The sequence below is a fragment of the Onychomys torridus genome, chromosome 23, assembly GCF_903995425.1.
Source record: "Onychomys torridus chromosome 23, mOncTor1.1, whole genome shotgun sequence".
Lineage (NCBI taxonomy): Eukaryota > Metazoa > Chordata > Mammalia > Rodentia > Cricetidae > Onychomys > Onychomys torridus.
In genome coordinates, this window is record NC_050465.1 from 5897439 (window position 1) to 5920966 (window position 23528).

The window sequence follows — 23528 nt, forward strand, 5'->3', positions numbered from 1 at the left end:
CTCCTCTCCTATTTCAACAATGCACCAGGAAACCAGGCTCATCCCAGCTTAAAGTCTGTGACTCATCTCTGTGACAGGGCCATGTCCTCAGTGCCTTTAAGCATCCTATTCTAGAGAATCACTGTGATTCCACTTTTACTCCTAGATGGTTCTGACAGACCCACATCCTTATTTAAGCCCTCATCACTGGAACCCATTGTTTGTTTCTGTTTGTGTGTGTGTTTATGTATGTGTGTGTGTGTGTGTGGTTTGTGTGTGTGTGTGTGTGTGTGTGTGTGCGCGGTGGGTGTGCATGTGTGTGATGTGGTATGTGTGTATGTGTGTGTGTGTGGTATGTGCAGTGTATATGTGTATGTGGTGTGTGTGTGTGTGTGTGTGTGTGTGTGTGTGTGTGTGTGTGTTGCTGTGGATTGAATCTACTACATGAGCATGTCAGGCAGGCACTCTACCGCTGATCTTTGCCCAGGATAATTTTGCACTTTTATAAGAGGGGATGTAGAGCACAGGCGAGGGTGAGCTTCACCGTCTCCTTCTACCACTCCCTTTAGTTTTCTTTTCAGATTCATCTCCTCTCCTGATTCTACACACACACACACACACACACACACACACACACACACACACAGACACTGTCCTTCACCTCAGATCAGAGCTTAGAATTTCACCTTTTATTTTCTACCAGCAGAAAATGGATGTTTGTTGTAACATGCATCGCTCTACCCTTCTTGGCACTTGGGGTCCGTGGGAAAGGCCCGGGGTGAGCATTTTGTGGTGGGCTGTTTCTATGTGGCTTAGGAGGAAGATAAAACACGAGGCCCCTCTGTGTGTGGAAGAAAGATAGTCATGGGTTGGTTTTCTGGAAAGGGTTGAAAACAACAGACCCTGTCAGCTTAATCATTTCTGCAGAAAAGCAGGGAGATAATGAACACCCACTGGGCATCCGACACCACACTTGGCTTGTCAGTCACATTATCTTACTCAATCCTAGCAACCTGTGAGTTGGACCCCTCACGGGCGGGTTTACAGGAAGGAGGCTCCGCAGCAGACCCCATTCTGGAAGTCACACTCCAGACTCCATCTGCCTGGCATGCATCTACACGTCTTTCTGTGGTGCCTGGCACTGTCCCCGCCTTCCACAATCCATCCCACAAGAGCTAAGGATGTCTGCCTGGATGTGCACATGGCAGGAGGTGTTGGTGAAAGGTCTGGGAAAGGCACCCTGGGCACACCCACTGGAGACAGTGAGGTTTGGAGTCCCAGGAAGCAGAGACAGAAGGACAGTTCACTCCATCTACACAAGTGTGGTCACATCAGCCACATCCATGTCTTAGCACCTACAAACTGTGTGTGAGAGGCTGACATCTGTAGCCCGATGCCCATACTCTGTTCTGAATGGGCACAAGCATTGACATGCTTTGGAAGGAAGCAATGTCCTCAGGGAAAGTGGAGGTCAGGAGGAGCATGGCTGCTCTCTCACAGACAAGCACTTTCCTGGAGCAGCAAGCTGGGTTCCCAGAACCCACTCTGACAACAGCCCTGGCTGGTGAGCAGGGCGTCTTCCAGTATGCCTTGTAACTTCTCTTCAGTATTGTGTTCCCTCCCCAGGATGGAGACCGGAGGGAGGGATTCTGAGTGTTCCCCACACTCCAGGTTCATCTTCTTTGTTTCTCTGCCATTGTCTTCCTGCTCTGAAATGCGGGGGAATGATTAAAAATATGGCAGGTTAATTAACTTCCCGTATTTTCTTTTTCTCTTCCACTTCTCTCTCTCTAGGCAGATGACAGGCAGGCTATGATTTATCTGCTCTGCTCTCGTCACACTTTCTATTGTAATTCCTTCAGTCTTGGGCCAGTGATCTGGAGACCTCCCTGTCTCTTCCAAATTTCTGTAGTGTTTCTGGAGGTTGGTGCACGTACCTTCTCTTTGCCGCTCCAGCCTGACTTCCCAGGGGCAGTGAGGCGAAGCTCCCGGTGCCTGTGACAGCTGACATATTCTGCGGGAGCTGCGGGGTGATTTGAACTAAATGAGATTTATGATCGGTCCTCATGCATTAGGGCTGCCTCAGAGCCCAGGTGAGCACACACCCACATGCCTTCCTTAATCAGTGGGAGAAACCTCCTCTCTTGGTCAGGGGAAGTCGGTAAGCTTGGGTGAAAGCTGTACCTTTGGTCACAGTGCTGGTGCCGCAGACCCCCGTGGGTGGGCGGGCAGCTTGTTACGGGCAGCAGTGTGGATGGGCGCTCTGTGCTCTGTGGATGGCCAGAAACTACCCAAATGCTTTCATTCTAACAGGGTAGAAACGGAGCATGGAGGTTTGCTTTCCACTAGGGATGTGTTAGGAATCTGCAGCTTCTGTCTGTCTGTCTGTCTGCTGTCCTCTGCCACTGTCTTCTACCTGCTTTTCTTTCTTTCTGTGTGTATTTCCCTTGTCTCTGTCTGCCCGCCTGTCATGACTGAGCCCATGAGGCACCTGGGGAACGAACGCCCTTTGACAGAGTTGAAGCTTGTAGAAACCATAGATAAAGAACAGATTGAAAGACACTAGTTCCTCCTTCCCAACCTCTGCCTCTATCAGCCTTGAGTGTCCCCGCTCTGCACACTCAACACTTGAGCTCATTTCTACACGCATCCTCTGCACCAGCCCACCTGGTTTCTGGGTAGACTTGTCATCACTCTTCAAAACCCTATTCCAATATGCCCCACAAAAGACCCTTTTTGACCTCCTGCTACCCCATTCCTGTCCTGTGCTCTCATCCCAGCTCTAGACAAGACACTCAGGCCCAGCATAGTAGTCACCCGGGAATGCTGCCCAATTAAGGCCTCTAGGGAACTCCACTCAGGACACACTTGTGATACCATTGAAGGTCTTGTCTCTGTCTCTAATGGTTCCATCCCTTCCTCCTCTGTCTGAGTCCAGCCAAGGGGAGCAGCCACAGACAATGCTGCAGGGTAGACTTTTATAACTGAAGCAAGAGGAGAGAGAGAGAGAGAGAGAGAGAGAGAGAGAGAGAATTGTTGCTTTCCCAAACCTAAAAAAAAAACAAAAAAACCCTGCACACAATTCACGTATCATTAGGTTTACCCATTCCAAGTGTATAGTCATTAACCATACTCACAAAGTTGTGTAAATGTCACCACTCTAATTCCAGAACATTCTTACCATCTAACAGAGAAATCCTCTAGGAATCCCTTCTCACCCCTCTCCAGCTGGTTACCTTCTAATTAGAGCATTACGGGACATGGAGACGTCGTGCTTTGGCAGAAGACAGCACGCAATTTAAAACACATTTTACTTCTTGTAGATTCTGAGTTATACAAGTCAGCCCAATGTCACAGAGTTCTCTAGCACAGCTGGGCTGCTGTATACAGCGGTATCTAGTGAAAACAGCATCCTGGAGTGAATATCTATGGCACTCTGTGCACCACCTGGCACACAGAAACCATCGTAAACATGCTAATGAGTTCAGGGGCAGCATGACTGGGAGAGACAGAATTCGGGGAGTGAGGACAGACTCCCAGGATCCAAGTTTTCTCCAGAAGTCCCAAGTGGAAAATCCCTTCTCTTCTGTCCAGGCCAAGTCCCAGATTTGAAACACAAGGGTGTCCTTGAGAAGACGCCTCCTCGTTAAGACCAGAACATATTCCTAGCCCCTCTCCAGAGAGAAGCTGTGGATGAAAATCAACTCTGAAAAACGTCCTCTAATGCAAAGGGAAATCATAGTGCTGGGCTGTAGTCATTTCGAAGTGGACTCTTTCCATTTGTTCCTAATTCTGTTCTCACAGGGCGTTCCATTATCAACGATGTTTCTTTACTGACCACACCAGCATCAACACCATGGAAAGGCTCTGACCCACTGGGTTGTCTCATGATGGCGAAGTTGTCCCGAAGTTGTAAGACTTGGGTCAATATGGGACTTCATGCAAAATTTGCAGGGAACAATTGAGAATGCAAACCTGCTTTTGGGATCCACACTTTGGTGATGAGGCCAACACATTTTGTATGAAGAGCTCATGCTGAGAACACTGTAGCAGGGAACCTGTCCGCAGGTGCGTTTGGACTCTCAGAGGGAGTCGTGGAAATAGCAGTGTGTAGAGGAACCCTTGGGGATCACTAGAAATGAAGAGCATACCGGAACTGGCTGGAATGCATTCTTTGGGTTGGAGCAAACTATTCCTGCCAGAGAATAACTAGGAGCTCTAAGGTGTCTCCCCAAAAATATGAATAGAGATGAAAAACTCTGGAGCATCCAGAATGTTGACCTTCAACAAGACAGCCAGCCTGGACTCTGTTCAATGTCATGGAAGACAAAAGAAGCCAGAAGAACGTACTTTGTTGTTCAGTAAATGGAATTAAAAAAGAAAAATTAGGTCCATGTAGGGACAAAGGCTTACTCGGTATCTGGCCTCCCAGGGCCTCTGTGTTCTTCTTAGTTATGCAACATCAGTGTTGTCAACGGCTCGCAGTAACGGGTCAGAAGCTGAATCTCTGTGTCACATAGAAACAGAGCAACAAACTCCAGCACACAGCACATGTGGCAGCTCTGGCTCAGTAGGTTGGTGTGGCCGGGATGCAGTAGCTTTTATAAGTCCATAGATGATGCGGGTGCACACATCTGTTAGAAAACTATGCCCCACTTGATGTCACACAGGCTCCTTCTGAAGGAGAGGCCCTTCAGTGGCTTCCAGATCACCCTAGAGGTTCAGGAGAGCAGCAGCCCTGAAGTGGCTGACTCACTGCTGGAGTCATGTGCTGAGTCACTGGAGAGACTTGTACCCCTCTGTTGGCACAGCCTGGATGTGGACCCGCAGCTTTAGCCCAGGGAGAGTGGTTTTCACATCCCTAGGCTGGCCCCTGCTTTGGGAAGAGCTGTTTAGACTGGAAAGGTTTCAGAGAAGGGGAAATAGCCAGAGGTAGGGGTGGGATGTCAAGAGTGGGTTGGATATAAAAGAAGGCTGTCTGAAGGGGTGGAAGGTCAGCTTGCTGCTCTTGTCTCTGAGTGCTGAGTCAGGAGCATCCATTGGTTTCATAACCTGACTCTGGGTTTGTCTAAATCACACCCTTTCCAGGAAGCCTCGGCTTGACCCAGATATGTACTCTTGTCTGCCAAACACCAGGCCCATCTTCTTCAAAAACAGTGACTTAAATCCCTGAGCATGTTGGAGCCCTTTTCTTCCCTGATACTTCCAAAGGCTTCATACCTTGTTTCTTCTGAGGTTCGCATCTTCCAATATTGCAGCCCAGTAGGTAAAGGGCCCAGAACTCATCATCTCAAACACCTTCTGGGCCCTGATTTGGTGGGAGGGAGAATCCCAGAGGAAGGGGCTGTTGATGGTTCAGAAGGGATGGGGCCTTTGACTGTGGTCCTGTGTGAGACACAGCTTTCCAACACTGTGATGGGCCCTTAGCTATTACTATATTCCATGGTTCTTAGAGAGACAGACTTCTAGTCACTCAGTCTCCTGACAGAACATAAGAGACTCACTTGGCCCTGGAGCTACACTTTCTCTTCCTTCACAAGCCCCAGTCTCAGCCCTGGATCTGTATGCTCTGCACCCGACTTTGCCTGAACCAGCCAGTAGAGCCAACATTTCATAACATTGATTATGTGAGGTGGGTCATCCTAGTCCAACACCTGGGGTCTGGTGGGTATTGCATTATTTGGATAAAGGGTATTTGCAGGCACAAGTAAGTAAATATATCTAATGCCTAATGTCCTTATAAGAGACACAGAAAGAGATACAGATGGGTACAAGGAATTCCTACATTATTCCCTACCATCTTGTGGAGGCCACCCCATGCATACTTCTTTTGGAAGACTTGTATCCTTCCAAAGCATCATGCTTTCTAATATTAGATGCAATCCAAATTGTGTTGCCAACACACACACACACACACACACACACACACACACACACACACACACACACACACCTAACAAGGAAGCTATAAACACAGAGGCTGGGCTCTTAGAGGAGGGCAGAGGATATATGGGGAGTAGGGATGCTTGGACAAGAACACAGACCCACTCATCATCAACCGTCTCCTTCCTCACCCACAACACTTCTACCCAGACCCTGGAGTTCGGCCAGGGTTCTGCTTTTCCAACCCACATTGCAGGAGGGCTGTCCGTTGACACGCCCCATGCCAATCCCCACTCCCATCTCTGTCTTCACACGTGTCTGAGTATCGACGCATCATCTTACACATCAACGGGGCCCCTCATTTGGCTCCTGCACTGGACACCACACCAGTAGCTTTAAGGTAGCCATCATTTCTTTACTTGCTTTGCCATCCTCTCTGTCTGAACTCTCAAACCCAGGCTGCTCTGACTCATCCAACCTCAGCCCTTACCCCCACCTGATCACAGGTCTGCAGTGCACACCTCTATCACCTCCTGCACCAAGACTTCATGTTTCCTCCTTCATGTTTCCTTCATGTTTCCTCTGTGAAGATGGGTTTATCAAGATGATGTGAGCCATCTGTGAGTTCTGGCAGAGCATCCTTGTGGCTTTCCCATGCTCCTGTCTCATGTGTGCAGAAGTGAACTCTGGGACATGACTGATGACAGTGACTCCTTTATCACAGAATGGCCTTCAGCACTCTGATACTGCTTACAACGTATTGTTAGCATTCCTGAGAGTAATAATTCTAAATTTATCCTGAGTGAATCTTCACAGTGACCTTGACTGTGTCTATAACAGAATCACAATTTCTAGAGATGCTCGCATTATGCATTTGTCATGGTTTATCTCTTAACCTACAAAGTTGACACGCCTGTGAAATGCATCTTCTTTGGATTTAACTTTTGGTAGAAAGGCAGAACCATGTAACACAAAAATTTCTAAAAAAAATTATAAAGAGGCAAGTTATGATGTCAAGGGTGGCAGATCTACAACTACTTTTTTTTTTTTTTTTAAGAAAAACTCTTGGCCCATTTCATTATGACCTTTTGTGGAAGAAATCTTGGAGCTTTCTTTACATTTTATGGTGACATTTCAGGGAAGGTAATTCAAGATGAGTCAACATTGGCCTCCCTGTGCCTCTGCCATCCACACTGCAATGGAACTCCAAATTGATCTTATTTCCTCAACCCCAAAGTTCAGGTGCATTCTCTCTACCTCTTTTTCCATCCATCATAGTGGGATGCTTGAGCCATGTGCACTGATGTAGAGAGTCAGATGAGACACAGGTTGGGCACATTGCTCTTGCAAAACAGTAACCACAAAGGAAAATAGTTAAAGAAGACAGACAGCAGCTTCTTCCCAATTATAGAGAAGGGCCATCTTGACCTTAGACTCAGTGTTCAAGTGACATGTAACTGGAAGCTAAGCACTGCTTCACAAGAATGTGTGCTTGTGTGTCAAATACGGAACATCCTTTTGGAGACTTTGGAGCTATGAGCTGTCAGGGGGACACCGCAAGACCTAAAATAATAATTTCACTGTGAATCATGGGAGGTTTCGTTCTCAAAATAAAATCTCCCCAGCCATGATGTCATTTAATTACTAATTAAAGCAATTATATTCTCATCTTGTAATGTTCTAAAAATGTTATTGTTATAGCCCTAAAGCTTATGGAACTCCCTGGATCACAATGGATGACTGCAGGGTTCTGGGATCCACAGTCAAAACTGGCACTGGAGGCAAAGAGCCCTCAATGCGTGCTGGGTTCCCTGGGGTGCTGGAGGTGGTTACTGGGTGAGACAGGCTGACATACACTCCCCTCCTCAGGCCCCTTCCCGAGTTATGTTCTCACACTCTCCTCATGCCCAGAGCATTTTGCTCACATTCATATTTTGTGGTTTGTTGATTGAGTTTCCCCTCCATCTTGGAGAAAGCTCGAATTCTCATCCATATTTGATGTTGTGGCTCATGTTATTTGCTATCAGAGTCCCTGGCTGTGTTAAGATGGTGATCTCTCTCTCTCTCTCTCTCTCTCTCTCTCTCTCTCTCTCTCTGTGTGTGTGTGTGTGTGTGTGTGTGTATACCTCTGTGTGTGTATGTGTGTGTCTGTACAAGTGCACATATTTGAGTATGTATGGAGGACAACCTCAGGTGATATTCTTCAAGGCCACTGTGGTGGTTTGAAAGAAAATGGTCCCCATAGACTCATAGGGAGTGGCACTATTAAGAGGTGTGGACTTGCTGGATTAGGTATGGCTTTGCTGGAGAAAGTGTGTCACTGGGGACAGGCTTTGAGGTCTCAGATGCTCAAGCCAGACCCAGTGTGAACTTGTCTTCCTGCTGCCTATGGATTCAGATGCAGAACTCTCAGCTTCTCTCCAACACCATGTCTGTCTGCGTGCCACCATGCTCCCCCACCATGATAATGGACTAAACTTCTGAACTGTAAGCCAGCCCCAATTAAATGTTTTTGTTTATAAGAGTTTCCATGAACGGTCATGGTGTCTCTTCACAGAGATCAAACCCTAACTAGGACAGCCATCCACCTATTTTGTTTTTGAGTTAGGGTTTTTCATTGCTCTGACACTTGCCAAGAAGACTAGGCTGACTGGCCAATGAGCCCCAGGGGCCCACCTGTCTCTTCCTACTCAGTGTTGTATTATGGATGTGTACCATCACACTTGACTTTTGTTGACATGGGTTCTGGGGCTTTGAACTCAGGTTGAGGCAATCCAAAGACTGAGCCATCTCTCAGCTTTCTAATTCAACTTTGAATGAAAACCCACAGGGCTTCCAGGTAAGAGCCCATCCTGTGAGCTCGGAAGAAGAACAGGGCAGAACAAATTTGAATGTAGGGTTTCAGGATAGACGAGCATGGCAGAGAAACATCCAGAAGGAGACACAGTTGTACTGTGAGTGGGACTGGTGGTTGTTCCCCCTCCCCACCCCCATCAGGATGACAAATGAGTCAACCTCACTCTTCCTGCAGAGGGGTAGGCTCCTCACAAGGGAACCCTGAGTGCGCTGGGCTGGGGCTGAGCTCCAAAGTAATGTACGTTTTTATTACCGACTTCTTGACAAGTTTTATATGTATTCATAATGGCAGATAATGTGAGTGATACAACCTGTGCTCATAATTCTTCGGAGGTATCTGTTCTCCAAATATTGTTTTATCCAGAGGGTGCCGCCTTCAAATACTTGAAGCAACTTTGGAAAGGGTCGGGTCGTCAGATCTCAGAACAAAGCATGAATTGTGGTTTGATGTCGCAAATGAACCCACTCCTCTGTTTCCTTTGCTTCATTCCACATTTCTTGGTTGGCTGTCTCTGTGCCTAGCCTCCTATTTGCTTATCCCAAAGCATGCAGACTTCTGGCTGCCCCATCCATCCTCATCTACTTGCTTGGAAATTTCTATCAAATAACAGCTTTAATAGACTCTACATTGATATTCAGACAAAATAAACTTTGAAGTGCCTATTAGGGGTGGGAAAGGTCTGCTGTTCAAGCCCAGACAGTAAATATTGTAGGTGTGGAGGCACAGGATGCTGTTACAGCTTCTAAACTTTGTCACCAGTGATACACAGATGACTCTGTCTGTGTTCCAGTAAAGCTTCATGTACAGACAGTTGGTGGGTGCACTTGGTCGAGGCTACAGTTTGCAATGGGCGTCCTCCATTGGGTATTGAATTTGGAGATGGAGGTTGGCCATAAGTTCAAGGCCCTAAATATAGCAAAGTCTCCATTATGAAACTGCCATTTGGTAAACGCTGAGTGTGCCAAAATAATACACAGTTTGGTCATCAGGTTCTTGGGGGGCTTATAAGTGTTTGTAAATTCACAGTGGGAGGTCAGGTGAATGAAATGTCCTCTGAGATGCCTGTGAGCCCAATGCTACTCTACCCAGAGGGTGCCACTGTCTAGATGAGGCCAGAGCCAGGCTGCTTCATTTAGATGAAGCTCATCACTTCCTTGTGAACACTTTTACCGAGTCAGTTGTCTCTCACATTTCCCTGTCTTGATGATGGGTGCTGCCTTACAGCAACTCTTGGAACCAGCCGGTGTGAATCCTTGAACTTTCTTCTTTTTTTCTAGTCATTTTGGTAGTAATTCATTAGTCTTTCTGTATGATTTTTAGTACAATTTGTCACTAAGAAAAGTCCCCAGTGTTTTGATAGTGTAAACGTTCCTGTCACGGGGCTGGAGAGATGGCCTAGCAGTTGACAGTGCTTACTTCTCCCGAAGAGGATCTGAGTTCAGTTCCCAGCATCCTCCTCACACAACCTCCTCACACAACTCATAACTTCAGGGGATATAGCACCTTCTTCTGTCCTGGGTGGTGCCTGCCCATGTGTATTTACATGCATATACACTTAAGAAAAAATAAAAGAAATTTTAAAAATAATATATTATCAAGTGGGAAGAATTAAACCTTATCATACTGAGTCTTCAAGTTCATTTAGAAATTTTTTGATTTTTTTTTCTATCAGTGCGCTATGGTTTTCTATATTTAGATCTTGTATTTTTTTAGATTTATGCCTAAATACTAAGGTCTGAGGGAGGCTCTCACTGTTGTTGTAGGGTGTCTTTCTGTATGCTGTGAATATGTGTTGTTCCCATTGGTTGATACATAAAGCTGTTTTGACCTATGGTAAGGCAGGATAGAGCCAGGTGGGAAATCCAAGCAGAGATACAGGAGAAGGACAGAGTCTGGAGAGGTCATCCTGCCACCAAAGGAGCAAGATACAAGTAGACTGGTAATGCCATGGCCACATGACAATGCATAGATTAGTAGAATGGGTTAATTTAACTAGTTAGAGCTAGTTATTAATAAGCCTGAGCTGTTTGGCTAAGCAGATTGTAATTAATATTAAGCCTCTGAGTGATTATTTTAGAAGCGGCCACAGGATGGGGCAGGACAGAAATGCCTCTGATGACTTCATGGTTTGTTCCTTTTATCTCAGGTTTGAACTGTTCACTGTGGCTGTATCAGTCACTTCTTTTGTCACTGTGAGCTAATCACAGACAAGAAGCAACAGAAGGGAGACATGGTTAATGTTGGGTTACAGGTTGAGGAGATACAGTTTGCCATCCTGGAGAAGGCATGAGGATGGGCAGATCTGGGACAGAGGTAACATGATCATTTCCATAGATGCAGAAAAAGCTTTCGACAAAAATCCAACACCTTTTCTCCATTAAATACGCTGAAAGAACTCAGAATAGAAGGAACATAGCTCACATAACGAGGCTATGCATGACAAATCTATATCCAACATTCTATGAAGTGGGGGGAAGGGAGCATTGCCATTAAATCAGGAGTAAGAAAAGGTGTTGACTTTCTCCACCCTTCAAAATCATGCTAGAAGTCTTAGCTAGAACAAAAGACAAGAGAAGGAAAGAAAAGAAATACAATGGGAAGGGGTCAAAGAATCCCTTGTGCGCATCGCAAGGCTCTTACATGTCAGAGACCTCAAAATTCCCACCAGAAATCTCTTAGCACTGTTCTCTCATCTCACACAGAAACCAATCCCAAGGGAATTAAAGATCTTAACATAAGAACTGACACTCCAAAATTGCTAGGAAAAAAATAGAGAAATACTTCTTTAAAATATAGGCACAGGTATGGAATTTCTAAAGAGGACTCCAGTCACTCAGGAAATATGGCCAATAGTTGATAAGTGGGACATCATGAAATTCAAACTTGGGTATAGCAAAGGAAACTGTTAAGTGAGTGAGGAGACAGTCTCAGAACAGGAGAAAAGTCTTTACCATCTATACATTTAATGGGATTAGCAGCCAGAGTACAGAAGGGACTCAAAATATTAAACAAGAAAACAACTAACTCAAATAACATGCTAAGAGGGGTTGGAGTGATGATTCAGCAATGAAGAGCACTTGCTGCTTTTGCAGATGATGGGGATCAGTTCCCAGCATCCACACAGTGACTCAGAATAATCTGTAACTCCAGTACTAGGGTTTGGATAACTTCCATAGGCACCAGACACACATGTGGTACACGTGCATACATGCAAGCAAAACACTCATGCACATAAAATAACCTACATAAATATAAACAAATTAAGATGATGTAAGAAACCAACCAGAGTTCTCAAAAGAAGACATGATAAATATATTTTAAACCCCTTCAACCTCCTTAGCCATCAGGGGAATGCAAGTTAACACGTCTGCGATCCCATCTCATAGCTGTTGGGATGGTTGTCATCAAGAAAACAAACAAAAACAAAATGCTGGAGAGGATGCGGAAAAAGAGGAACCCTCTCCACTGTTGGTGGGAGTGTGAGTTGGTCCAGCCATTGTGGAAGTCAATGTAGAGATTCGTTGAAAAACTGAAACCAGAACTACCATAGGACTCAGCTAGGCATACTCTTGGGCTTGTACCCACAGAGGATACTACATCCTATTGAAGGGATACTTGCTCATCCGTATTTATTGCTTCCCTTTTCAGGAGTGAGGAAATGGCATCAGCCTGGTTGTCCATCAACAGACAAATGAATAATGAAAATGTGGTCTGCATTCTCAATGGAATTTTACTCAGTCATAAAGAAAAATGAAATTACTCAATTTGCGGGGAACATGGGTGGATCTGGAAAGTATCATCAATATTACATTAAGTGAGGTAACCTAAGCTCAGAAAGACGAATACCACGTGCCCTCTCTCACATGCGGATCTTAGCGTCTAATTTTTAAATACGTGTATCTGCGTGTGTGGATAGAAGTGTGTAGATGCTAGAAAACTCGAAAGGGGCCCGTGAGAGGGGAGCAAAAGAGGCTTGAAGGAGCGGCAGTGAGGAAGAAAATGGGAACATGGTCACAGAAGGGAAGGTGAGACCCTGGGGGGTGGAAGGGAGGCAGGGAGATGCGGGACTGGATGGATAGAGGGAGGGGAATCAAAACCTGAATGTGTGGAAGTGCAATACTGTGCATAAAAAACAAGGAAGAATGAAAGAAATTCTGCCTTTAGACTGTGCTCAAATATTACAAATAAATAAGATGTAGTTACATCACTTATAAATAATGTCTCTCTTTCCGTGTTGCATGGTGTCATCATTTCTGCTCCCTCTCCTGAGACTGGACCAGCAGCTGCCCACACCCTGCCTCCGTCATCTCCTGAGACCTTCTCCTCCCCTTGAGAGTAGGAAGTGGTTCATTTGGTTAAGATTGTCCACTTCATCCCCACTGCTCTCATAGGTTTGCCCCTGGTTTGCAGTCTGGCCTGGCCTTGCCGGGTCCCTCTGGGGAACATCCCAGGCCACCCCTGCCTGGTGGTAAGTCCCAGGCTGCAGGTAGGCTGAACCTCTCGGGCCAGAGCTGGCTGGATTACAGCAGTACCTCTGTCTTCCAAACTAGAGAACCCTGGGCCAGGATCCCACAGAGTGTGCATTCCAGGACGCCGCCGCCTCCAGCACCTCGCAGAGTGGCCATGTGGCACTTAAACAAGGACATCAGCTGGCTGAGCATCTGTTTCTATAAGATTCCATCTTTGGTTTCACTCAGAGAGCTTTCCTAACCTAATTACGTGTGTCAAGTCTGTGGCTGTAATCACTGCTCCTCCGCTAACCTTCCCGAGCAGTCACATTTAGATGGCTTTATGGGCTGTCTCCGGGAGTCTTCTTGTTACTCTAGATGTGACTGATTACCGAGCAACCGAGCTCAACTGTGCAGCTTGCTGACCTGCAGTCAGAACCCTGATGGTGATTGGACCTTGGCACAACCTCGCTGTTTGGGCTCTGGCTCTGCCTTTGTGTATTAAGCTGAAGATAATAGCCAACATGTCTAGCAAATTGCGGAGTGACCTGAACAGGCTGAGAGTTAGGAGTATGAGGTGAGCCTGCTTGAGAGGAAGTCCAGCAATTAGCTCCAGAGTCAATCTCCTCTCCTACTCCTCAGCCCTCACCACCCAACCTCTGAGCCCCAGGTTAAGTGAACAGATTGGGAGTTAGCCTGGTTCACTAAGCCATCAAGATAAAATCAAGCACATCATCTCTCTGGCAATCCCGGACAGAGAATGAACATTACCCCTTTTTCTTTTGGCTTTCTCTTTGCAGCTGTTTCTCATCTGGCACCAGCATGGGGGTGCAATGTGAGCGAGGGAGGGTTTCCAGGTTGAGCTGGATGCTCATGTTTAGTTGCTTGATGCATCCTATTAAAAAGATCGTTTTCCTGGCTTTATGAAGTCGTTGCTAAGTTTCTATAAGGTTTATTGAGCCATCTCTCTTCCTGATGATCTGTCCTGGGTTTCCCATTTGCTCTGTTTTCTCTTTGTTCTGAGGAATTCTGGCAGAGTGGACGCTTGGAGTCTGTGGCCCTAACTTTATCAAAGTTCATTCTTTGAATGGTGGGAAGGCTGCAGCCTGGGGTCTTCCAGCCTGGCTGAAAAGCTACCTTCCTTTCTTCTTGTTATTAAAGATCAAGCAAATGTATCACAAATCATCTGACAAGGCAGGTAGGTATTGTGGGCCATCTCCTTGTCAGCTGGATTGGATTTGGGATCATCAGGACCTGTCTGTCAGGGTGTTTCCAAGGAAGTTGAGCTGAAGGGGAAGATGGACCCTGAGTGTGGGTACACATTCCCCTGGGCTGGGGTCCCAGACTTAAGCAAAGGGAGAAAGGGAACTGAGAACCAGCATTAATCTCTCTGTCCTTGGATGTAACAGTAATGACCCTAACCTCCTGCCGTGATGCCCTCCTGACCGTGACAGACCCTGAGACTGTGACCCCTTCCTTAAAAAATTCCTTCACTGAGTTCCTTCTTGTTAGACATTTTGTAGCAGGAATGAGAAAAGTAACTCACCCAGCAGATGAAGTGGAATCCGTTTTATTTCTTTAAAGATCATCAATATTCAGCCATAATAAAAAATTACTGGGCAAAAGCAACCCTGATCTGTAATAAAGATTAGTCTGACTTTATGAGGTGGGCCATTTTCTGGTCATGAAAAGTTTAAGAAAAATAAATCACCGCCCCTCTGCGGGAGATAACCATCTGGTGGCATTGAGTGCTGGGCACAGCCTGCATTTGGGGTGGTGGGGCTCACAGTAGACAGCTGTCAGGTTCCCCACCCTACCCTGCAGTTAGCCCTCCTTTTAATGAGAAAAAGAAAGCAAGGCTCACATGTACTTCAGCCTCCCTTTGCCTTCTCAGAGCCAGGCTGTCTGGGTCTCTTGCCAAAAATGTTTTTAACTTTTCAGTATTTATGAGACAAGAGTAAATAAGGTATGATGGAATAGGACCAGTGTTGGAGATATAGCCCTGGGCCCATGCTGCCTATGCATGTTGAACCCTGACCCCTAAATCTGCAGGTATTAAGGGGGCTTGTTGGCTTTGTACTTGGAGCCTGGAGCTGCCCTAGTGGACGTATTTATACCACAGGAACTGGCGAGTGGTTTAGAAAAGGTTTCCAAACCTAACCACCCATGAGATGTTCAGGTGGAAACTGGACAGAGCGGGGTAGAAGTTAGACTCTGGATTCACGGTGCCCCTAGTACCTAGGGCAAAGTAGGGCACTGCTGAAGAGACACTTTGCAGAGCAGTTGGGTGGCCCTGGGTGGGGCTAGGCGCACTGGGTACTTTCTTGGTTGCTTTTGCATCTGGGCTTCACCCATGCCTGCTCAGGTTCTGTTGAGTTCCAAACCAGGGAACCTTTCTTTGCTCAAAGTCTGTTCCATTCCTCTGTTGTCACTCACCTGAATCTGAGCTTGCAAGGCACATTCCTGGGATGGCTCAAAGTCCAGGTCTTGGGTGTTGAAGCTGGTTGACAACCTATCTCACTGATCCAAATCCTACATGTTTCTGGTGAGGTTCCTGGGGAGTGAATTGAGGCAGGGTATGCTTACAGGCTTTCAACTCAATCCTCATCAGTGACCTTGTCCATCTCAAAGAATGCCTGTGTACAGGGGTGTGTGGAGGGGGTCTCGGACAGGCTGCAGGGGGCAGGGGGAGGAAGGAAACCATTTCAGTGGGTCCCAAGAACAGAATGTTGAGGGTACTGAGTGTGGAAGGCGTGTTGTTTCCTTCTATAGCTCACTGAGACTCACCATGTCCATTAGGAACCAGAAGCAGCTGTTCAGTAGAATCGGACCAGACTTTGCCACACACTTAGCCAGCCACAGTTCTGGTTGTGTTGTAGCCTGGGTGGGCAGTCCCAAGGCTGGCTCTCATGTTTTCAAGAACTTAACTTTGTGTTAGCCAACCACGTATTTGGAGGCTTCTCGCCACCGACTACCCATTGCATTTCCTCTAAACATGTGGTGCTTTTATCTAGCCCCTTTGTACCCGCTGTAGTTAAAGGAAACCATCCTTCGCAGGTGGAAAGAATGTTTTGAGATGTTCGTTCACCAGCTGTCTGCCAGGGCCAATCTTGGCCCCAGAGGGAATTGCACAGGACATGTGCTTTGTCACCCTGCCCTCTGCTCACCTCTCCCTGCACTCCTCCAGTTCAAGGGGGTGGGACGCCCCTCTGCATTTGAGTCCCCACCACCCCAACGCTTGTGTGACTCCCGGAAGAGGACCACACCAGCTCCTTCTTATTTTTAACTCTCTCCTGCTTTCAGGAGCTCCACAGTCAGAATCCAGCAGGTAGTTTAGGGAAAGGAAGCAGATTCTCAGACTCATGGAAGGGCAGAACCTCCATTAAAGGAGGATCCAATGAGATATCTCTCCCAGTTGGTCTCAGCCAGGGGTGACCATCCCCATAGCTCTTAGATGATTCCAGTTCTGATCAAATTGACAGCCAGTTCTAACTACTACCCCAGAATTTGGATAATTAGTATGCTACACAGAAGAATGAGGTCCCAGATACAGTGGGAAGAGTAAAGTTACCAGAGGCTAAGGATGAAGAGGAGAGGGAGCTGGGAGCTGGGAGCTACTGTCTCAAGGGGACATAGGTCCTCTTCTACAAGAAGAGGTAAGCTTTGGGGTTTATTGTTCAATAGGGTGACTGTAGCCCATGATAATGTGCACTTCACAATAACCAAGGATCAGGCTGGGGAGATTCTGGGTGGTTCAAAGCATTTTCTGTGTAATCACAAGGACTATTGTTCAGACCCTAACATCTACGTAACAATTTGGGCATTCAGCACGTTTGTAACCCAGCTCTGTGGGGGATGGAGACACGGTTTCTGAGGCTTGTTGGTTTCCAGACAAGGCAGAAAAAAAAGCAAGTTCCATGTTCAGGAAGAGACTTTGTCTCAAGAGACTAGGTGCAGAGCGATGGAGGAGGACAGCTAATGCTCTCTTCTGGCCTCCATAGGACCATTCACACACATATGTGTACATATACTTACACAGAAACATGCAGGCTCATACAAATAAACAAATATTAAAACAAAAAACTAATTTCAAATGTTCTATCACCAAAAAAAATGCTAAGTCAGGTGATAGGTGTGTTAACCAGTTATTAAGTCCCTGCATGGTACCCATATGGAGAAGCACCACTTGGCAGCCTATTGATGTATAGTCATAATTTGTCAATTACAAATAGCATTAGCAGCCCAAAATAAACATGATTCTCTCATCAGTCATGTTTGTATTAATTATATGTAGAAATACTACTCTGGACTTGTGGAATAAAGCATCTCTTCAGAGTCTACACTCTGCTACTTGGCTCCAGCCTCCTGCTAATCCCTGTCCTGGAGCCAGTTGATTCTCTGGCCTCCAGGACATTCACAACATGTTGAGGGGGGCAAATACTGGGGATCGTAAGGCATAGAGTTCCAGGGCCAGGGCTATTGGACCAGCAAGCATGGCTGTTAGGCTCTCTTCATAGTCACTTGACTGTGGGGTTGTGTCAGGGAGACAGAGGAGCACAGCCAGGCAGGCCTCCCCTGGATCCTGAAGAAGAGCTGATGTTGAGGCATGTGGAGGAATGGTCACTTGGAGGCTGCCATTACTGGATCTCGTAGAAACTGGATTGCCTGTAATAAAAATCCCGAACATCCTGCTTCAGGCAGAGAAGGGCTGTGGGGGGGTCTCATGGGGGAGCTCTTGACACACTGCCCAAACCACAGCCCTAATCACCGAGACACGTGGCTCACACTTGCATGGCAGTGTGGACACGGGCCTCTCCCGGGCTGGAAACTCTGAGCAGCTTCACTTTGGAGAAACAGATTTCTTTCTTCCCACTCCTTCCTCCACCCACTTGTCAGCAAAGGATTTGCTTAAGCAAATGCCACCTGCCCCAGCCTGGACACTTGTTCACAGCACAGAGACCAGTGCTGAAAGCCAGCGGCTCAGGCCTGTGCTCTCCGAGGGGGTGGGCCCTGGAATGTTGACCATGTGGTTTTTGCTGCAATGATAGTGTTGTACATTAATAATGTATCTCTCACCCAGATGGGTTTCTGAGTCCCCCACAGGTGGTGGTAAGTAGCCTTCACAAGTTTACAACAATTCAATGTGCCCATTAGGACTCCTAGCTCCTGGACGAGTCACAGGCTTTTGTTCATGCAGAGAAATGAGAATGAATTGAGCACGGGCAGAGTAACACAGTGGAAGTTGGCCAGGGCCTGGCTGGGAAGACACTGAGATCATAGTCACTGTGCCACCAAGTGAGTAATGAGCCAGAGCCAGGGGTAAGGAAAAGGAGATGGCGAACAGATCATTTCTAATCACTTAAAACTACAGCTCCACACAATATCCTGACTGAAAAACAAAGAAGCAGATGTAAGAGGTTCATGTCTGTGGTGCTAGCACTGGGGAGGAGGGCGTAGGACACCACCACAAGTTCAAGTCTATCTCGAATCACAGAGTTCCAGGCCAGCCAGGCTACAGAATGAGACCATAAGATCTCGAGATCCTGTTTAAGAAATAGAAGGAAGAAGAAAAGGACAGGAAGTGGAGAGCACAGACTGTAAGTCTGAGGGCAGAGGCTATGAGGGTCAGAGCTGGGTCCAAGGTTTGGGGAGTTAAGCGCTTGGGAATCCATCAACCCTTTGGTACCTTATTTTGAGCTTCTGGACTCAAGCCTGCTTGAGTGAAACTGGACCATAGGGCGGATACAACCCAGGGAGACAGAAAAAAACTACTGCAACACTGGATCCCGTGGTGCTGGAGTGATGATACCTGTGAGCCACACAGTTTTGGGTGCTAGGAGCTGAACCTGTCCTCTCTAAGAGTAGGAGCTGAAGCCGTCTCTGCAACCCCAGCAATAAAAATCTTAAAAACCAACTCCCCCAAATCTTCTCTATAACCCCAGGATGACCTAGCAGCCCCCAAGTCTCCACTGAATCTGGGCTTACTTCTCCTAGATGCCTGTCACAGCGCTTGTCTGTCTTCCCCAGGAGCCTTCCCTCAGTGCTGAGTGAGGATGCAGAGGCCCTGGGCAGGGCCTAAGGGGAGCAGCCACACTGGGCTGCTGGGACAGGAAGCTTCCAGTCAGCGTTTCCTCCTCACAGGCGTGGTGGGAAGAAAAATCAGGAGGTGTTTGGAATCTGCTCTAGCTGGAGAACAGCGAGTGTAGGGTGCTGAACAGACAGTACACCCTAAGGACTAGTGGTGAGGTGAAGTGCAAAGACTAGGTCCCAAACTGACTTTGAAGCCTGAGGATTTGCCAGGAGTGTGGTGGCACCATCTTGGGATGAATCATGCGCGTTCGGACATGGAGGAAGTGAATGGCCTGCTGCAGTCATCGCAGAGGAATCCTTGAACATGGCTGAAATCTGCAGCTGTCAAGCGAGTGTTTGAAATGGAAATGTCGGAGCTGTGCGGATGATGAAAGTCAAGGGTGTTCCTGATGCTGCCAAGTAGTTTCCTGTCTACTAACGAAGGAGGGTCAGAGAACAGCAGGGCATTTGGGCTCTTCCACAGAGCTAGAGCATGAAGAAGATCATGGCGCCTGGCTGGAACTCTGCCTGCTGGCGGGTGGAGGTTCTTTGCGGCCTGCTGGGCAGGGTGTGGCTGGACTGTGGAAGTTCATTTCTTGTACAGGATCTTTGCTCTTCTATGGGATGAACTCAGCAAATGTAGGGAATGTGCAGGTGGTATGATTTCTCATTCAACAGACCCTCATGGTGGCAAGCATGCTGCTCTGTCCCTAAGGATACGGTGCCCTTAACCATCTTCAAAGTAGAGGGGTTTGGGCAGTAGCCTGGTGATGTCAGTGTGCAGTGTTGAAGTCTACCCTCATGTGTGTGTTTATGAGTGACTGCTCTGCACAAGTACACACAAGTGTGGGCCTACGTGTGTTTAGTGTGTAAATGTGGGTGTGTATATTTGTTGACAGCCTTTCTTGCTTCGATTCACCACCCTAAGGAGGCGCACACTCCTGATTTTCCTCTCCGCTTTGCTCAGAAGTTCAGGCCCATCTGGAGACGGGCATACCATGGCCTGACATAAGAGTCAGGAATAGGAAATGGGTGAGTGGCTGCTACAATGGGGATAGCCTTGGCCAGCAGGGAGGGGAGGGGAAGGGAGGCTGAGGTAGTTCCTTTAGGAGCCCAGGGCAATTCAGAGGTCAGGATTCTCTTTGGAAAGTTCAGGGGAATGGACCTGTCCCTCAGGAGTTTGTGACTTGCACAGGGTGTTGTGTTGGGCTCTGGGACAGGCTGTAATTGGTGATGGCAACAGGTTCTGTTGATTGACAGTGCTTTCAACCCAGGGTCCATGGAGAGACTCCTACATGAAGCCAGCAGTGGTGAGAGACATCTGCATCTTTCATATAGCGGCAGGAGAAACTTCCGGCTGCCTACAGGGCCTGCTGCTATGGTTTGTGGGTGTACAACATCATTGTCCCCACAGAGACCTGGCTCAAGAGCCCTCTAGGCAATACTAGCACGGCTGGCCTTTGGGAGCTTCACCTCCTATAATATAGGTCAGTTCTCCTGGGGCAGGTCCCAGACCTGGCAACCCCTCCTCTTCTTCACTGTATGCTCCGGAGGTGACACAGCCCTTTCCTATGTCTCTTCCCACAGGGCAAAGGCAATTCCTGGCCAGAGCCAGGGTCAACTTCAGAACTCAGAATGGATGGTCACAATTCCCCGGCAGCCATAGCTACCTGACTGCTCCAAGGTCTGACAGACGCTGTCTCATGAGGCAATGGATATGTCACCTTTCTCCTCAGACAAAGCAGCTTTTCTGGAAGCCACTCAGAGTGAGCCACACAAAGGCCTGGCTCTAGCTCTGCGGTTATGGTTGCTCTCCTGAGCTGTTTGCATCAGGACCTCTAATGTCCACTTCTTCATCAGGCCCAGTCTGTTGCTGTTATTTTTCCTTCCTAGACTCAGTAGATCCTGACAGCCTTTTCACTTGTGGAAAGCGTGTGTTGAAGACACCTGTCTCCATGTGCTGCTTTATTGAATAATCTTCTATCCTCCCATTTATGACTCTAGAAAATATGCATTTCATGTAGTCTAGAAGGGTCTCTCAGCAACTGTTTTTCCCTCACTGACAGATTGAGTATCATGCTAAACATATCTCGGACACACCCTAAGCACTTGCTTCGATGTGAACACCAGGGAGACGTGCTGGATCTAAACCCTGGCACACATGAGGAGGTCTGTTGCTGAAAACACTCAGGGGCACCTGCCAGCACACAGTCACTATCCTTTTCCTGTAAGAGGGTGATGGGAAAACTCAGACATCAGCCTGATTAGAAACCAAGCCTTTCCCAAATGTTTCTTTCCCTGGCCGAGGGCTTGACTGTCAGTTTGGGGCTGTCTCCAGGGATGTGTTATTTTGTCTACAGTTTTGCCTGTAATGCCTTTTTTTTTTTTTTTTAAGTTGCGGTTTGTAGAAGAGGGGGGAAACAGGAACACGGAGAGTTTGTCTTGTTCTCGGGGTTGTTCAAAACAAAAGCAAGTGGCCGTGGAGATGGCTCAGCCATACAAGAAAGAAAACTCAATTTTGTGCCTCAGGAAAAAAGCCTTCATGTGAAAAAGCTAAGTATGGTGGCACACACTTACAACCCCAGCACCGGGAGGCAGGACAGCTAGATCCATGGGACTTGCTGGCCAGACAGACTAGCCTGACCTGTGAGCTCCAGATTCAGTGAGAGACTACGGGAGTCACCTGAGAAATGATACCCAAGGTTGACAATAAATTCGGTTGAGTCTGGCTCACATATGCAAACACACTCACGTGCACACACAAGCATGTATATACACAGAGGACTGAAGGGAAGCCAGTCTATGGAAACGGAGGTCACCTCTGTGGATTCCTCTCTCCTGCCTAGTCTCCTGACATGGGCTGAAGGTTGGCTTTTTGGTAATGAACTCATGCTGTTTCCTCATTGGTAAGGCCAGGCCAAAGCAAAACAACATTTCAGAATCTGCAATTCTAATCTTCTATTCAACTCCAGGAGAGCCACAATTCCCTTACAAGCTGCCAGACTTGAAAACGCCTCTAATTTGATTACAGGTGTCGATGTCTTAGATCAGAGATGATATTTCTGACCCACAAAGGCAGCTGAGCAGGGCCGTAGCTTTTGCCTCCTGAGTTAAAACAGGACAACCTTGGTTTCCATTCATTAGTCAATCGACATGTGGGATGGTTTTGTGATCTTTAAACCAATTTGCCTTTGCTGTATTAATTGTAGGAAGGTGCAAAGAGGCTTTCTTTCGGGTCCTTATTTTTATTTTGTATTTTTTTCCTCTCTCACGCAGCCATCTAGAGACTGGAACAAATACATGAAGATATGGAAATGTAGCTGAGCAGTTGGCTTCACATAATGGGACCCTTTCATGCTTCCTCCAGAGGCTTCTATTCATGTATCATGATGCCAAGTTCTGGCAAATAAGCCAAGTTGGATTAAGTTACAGCCAAGTATGTTGACTTTACCCATTCAATTTATTCTTGGCAAACTTCAGAGAGTATTTATAATAAAGTCCCATTTCGAACATTCGAGGGCCCCAGCGGAGTTCTAATAACACTGGGTATTTATTTAATGTCTAACTGTAAGAGTTCAAAGCACTTTATAGGCATTCCTTGACTGATCTTAACATCCCTGCAAGATTTTACAGCTTGGACAAGTCAATCGAGGCCCCGAGACCTGCCCGGGATCACCCAGGAAGACCATGCTACTTTCCTAAGTTAGTCATGCTGCCGACGCGCAGAGGCTCCTGTACCTTAGCTGGCGACTGCATTCTCCAGCCCTTATCTCAGTGCCGCTGAGTGGAGAGCATTTGTTTATTTCTCCATGGAGATCTTTAATTAAGGAAAGCAGAAAGCCCCACAAACACTCTTGCCTGCGCGTCACTGCAGTAATTGGGCAAAGTATCTTATAAATATTTTGATTCTTTAGTGATGAAGTTAACATCCTGATAGTTGGAGGAGAAAGAAGGCTCGGGAGTGTGTCCCATTTGGATGATGCTATGAGACAGATCTTGTTCTGGAAGAGGTGGCCTGTGGGGCTGTATAGGCAGTGGTGTCACCAAAGGAAAACATGACTGTGGTTCCTTCAGCTGCTTGTGAGACACTGGCCTTAACATCACTGCCATGTCCTGTCACTATCTGTGTGAACCCTGGCTATAGGACACTGATTAAATGTTTGATGGGCACTTCTGATGTTTGGCGGGTGGCATTTCAGGTATACTCTCTGAGGCATCGGAGACAGTAAGGAGGGCACATTGGCTTGAGGATGTGAAAAGTAGGAGACAGGATCAGCAGGCTTCCACCTGCT

At 47.1% G+C, this 23528-nt stretch overlaps 1 long non-coding RNA gene across 1 annotated transcript; it reads left to right on the top strand.

The window, feature by feature from the left end:
• Positions 1-19502: 19502 nt before the first annotated feature.
• LOC118573269 lies at positions 19503-23113 on the top strand. The gene is made up of 4 exons (XR_004943604.1): positions 19503-20268; positions 20511-20723; positions 20824-21405; positions 21632-23113. It is a non-coding gene; the product is annotated as an uncharacterized LOC118573269 (long non-coding RNA).
• Positions 23114-23528: the final 415 nt, after the last annotated feature.